This window comes from Acanthopagrus latus, chromosome 11 (assembly GCF_904848185.1).
Source record: "Acanthopagrus latus isolate v.2019 chromosome 11, fAcaLat1.1, whole genome shotgun sequence".
Lineage (NCBI taxonomy): Eukaryota > Metazoa > Chordata > Actinopteri > Spariformes > Sparidae > Acanthopagrus > Acanthopagrus latus.
In genome coordinates, this window is record NC_051049.1 from 1429208 (window position 1) to 1431882 (window position 2675).

General features: G+C 46.1%; 1 long non-coding RNA gene across 1 annotated transcript; it reads left to right on the forward strand.

Annotated features, from left to right (window-relative positions):
* The first annotated feature begins 267 nt into the window (after positions 1 to 267).
* On the forward strand, positions 268 to 1278 carry LOC119028847. Its single transcript, XR_005077821.1, has 2 exons — positions 268 to 596; positions 774 to 1278. It is a non-coding gene; the product is annotated as an uncharacterized LOC119028847 (long non-coding RNA).
* The last annotated feature ends 1397 nt before the right edge of the window (positions 1279 to 2675 follow it).

Consider the following 2675-nt stretch of genomic DNA (forward strand, 5'->3'; position numbering starts at 1 on the left):
ACAAGATGTTGAAATGTTTCGTCACCATCTCATTATTGTTCACTATCAGATATCAAGTCTCTACTTTACAAGGCAGTAGTTCTCCGGCAGAAGCATCATAAATCTGTATCTTTTCAAACCTAAATGTCTGACTTGGATCTTTTACTTGGCTATGTAAATTTTAACCTTCTGGACATCCTCAAAAAAAATTGAATATGTGAATATTTCATGGAAAAATACAGCCTAAACCCAGTTCATGTTTTATTGATCTGGACTTTACAGAAGCTGAGGCGGCTGGCGAGCTCTTCTCTTCCTGCCGAGGTGCAATTCTTTCTTTTGGTTCAACAGTTCAGAGTTGTGAAACGGTCGCTTCATGCTGGTGCTGGCAGGCCGGCCGGCGGGTTCACCGCTGGTTAACGACTGCAGAGGAAACCTGCAGACTCTGCAAACATTAACGACGGACATGTTTATGCAGTTGGAAGCTGTCAAATATGGGAGAGCTGCACTTAAAGAAACCCAGAAACTTTGAAGCCTGTTTCCACAGAGCCGAGGGGAGGAGGAGCCGCCGAGGTGAGGATGTTGGTTTTGGCAGCGGAGAGAACAGAATCGGTGCAGAGGTGAGAGCAGCTGCTGCTACCTGACCGACCGCTGAGTGTGTGTCTGTGTGTGTATTTAGTTTCAGGAGGTACATGCAGCCCTGGTCGAGGACACACATATTCTTAACCATCTAGATTCTCTTGGTGTGTGTTTTTTTGGAGATATCGATAACTAGATGACACTCTGTTTGCTTTTAGAGAAGAGCAGAAGAGCTGCTGTTGCTAACGGAGCTAACTGGGCAGTAGCAGGGTCGCGTTTCTAAATGAAGCGGTATCAGATCGGTGCAGAGACGATGACACCGATAACGTTGTAGCACACTATTGCAGTATCGTCTGCACATCCAGTACTGGTGTCAGAACAACTAATACTTTGACATGCAGCCAGAGGAGCCTGGGACTCGAACCAGCAACCTTCGGACTGTTGGACAACCTGCTGTAGTTCCCGAGCTGTGAGAGTAACGTCTCTTTTTCAACTGAGAAAATGGCGACGGAGCTCAAACAGTTGAGTTTGATTAATAAATAGCATGAAAATGACATCAGGCCGGATGAGAAAGGAAACAAGATGGCAGTGCGGTGAGCAGAAAAACTGCACGAGCTCTAAATATGAGCGAACATGTATTCATGCAGAAATAGATCACACATGAGATGTACAGCAGTCAGACAGGATGTGGTTTACAAAATAAAAGCCACGATCATAAAGACACCTTTTTATGTGTGTGACTTATTCTGTCATCCTGCACGCCTCTCTCTCTGTGTGTTGGTATAACAGTGCACGTCCACACCCTGTAATACACTGGCCTCCATTCAGGTGTGCACGTGTGTGTGTGTGTGTGTGTGTGTGTGTGTGTGTGTGTGTGTGTGTGTGTGGTTAACAGGGGGGCCATTGACAGTGACGCAGAGGTCAGCTCTATCTTTACCAACATTACTAAGCAGATTCTGTGAAGCGGCCCGACCGCACATCCTGTCACCCGCTCACACACCCCTGACCTACCTCTCAACCGCCACTCGCCTTAGTCAAATATAAACACACACACTCACACACACACACACACACACACTCATACGCCACATACTGAAGGCTTAAAAATAGCCGCCGCTGACACACCGTGAACTATTATAAGCCATGACATAATTGCTGACGGAGGATTTTTTTTAACGAGCGACAGTGTTGTTCCCGCTCAGACGAGATCTGATGTTTCTGTTTTGCTTCAGGTTTCATATTGTGACTATAATTACAGGCTTTCATAACAACTCGTGACCAGATGAGAAGCTCTAATTTTACCTGCTCACTCTGCCCACAGACTGTATACGTTTTCTAAATACAGTATATTTGACAGAATGAAATAATTGTCGCTGACTTCTTCGTGACACTGAGGTGTCTGTTTGCTCGCAGCGCTCACAGTAGTTTTCCACAGTGATGCAGAGCGGAGAGAGAAGAGTGGCCGACACAGAAAAACACAAAGACACTCAGTCTGTTCATGATTTAACGGGATAATAAGATCGAGTTACGGACAAAATGTCAAATCACACTAAAGTGGAGCTGATTCCAAATGTTGAATTTGAGAAGGTCTTGACTCAGCGGGTTGGTAGTTTGATGTCACTTCTTCTCTTGTGTCAAAGTGTCTTTGGGCAACAAACCGAACCAAAACATTGCAGTGAATCACCAGGTGAGCTCCTGGCCGGCTGGTCCAGGTAGCTCCGCTGAGACGTGACATCATTTTAAGCCTTCTTCACATTTCTATTGTGCTGCTCTGTTTTGATTTTGAGGTTTAAGCATTTATCTTCATCAGCAGCAGCAGCAGCATAAAACCGGTCTGACAATCATGTGGGAGAATACGTCGTCCAACAAAAGGCGGTACTTCCTGTTCCGGGTCCAGTGTTCATCATGACTGTCAGTACAGGCGCTGCTGCAGTTCAGAGCTCCACTGACTGGACGACAGCAAAACTGCCGCAAACAGCAACAGTGAAACTAAGTGAAACTGTCTTAGACTAGCTGAGGATCGTCAGGCCGCCTTCAGAAGTGAAGGAAAACGTGCCTGAATGCAGAGAAGCTGCAGCGTTTCTCCTGGTTTAACCTCTGGAGCTGACAGGTTTCTGCTC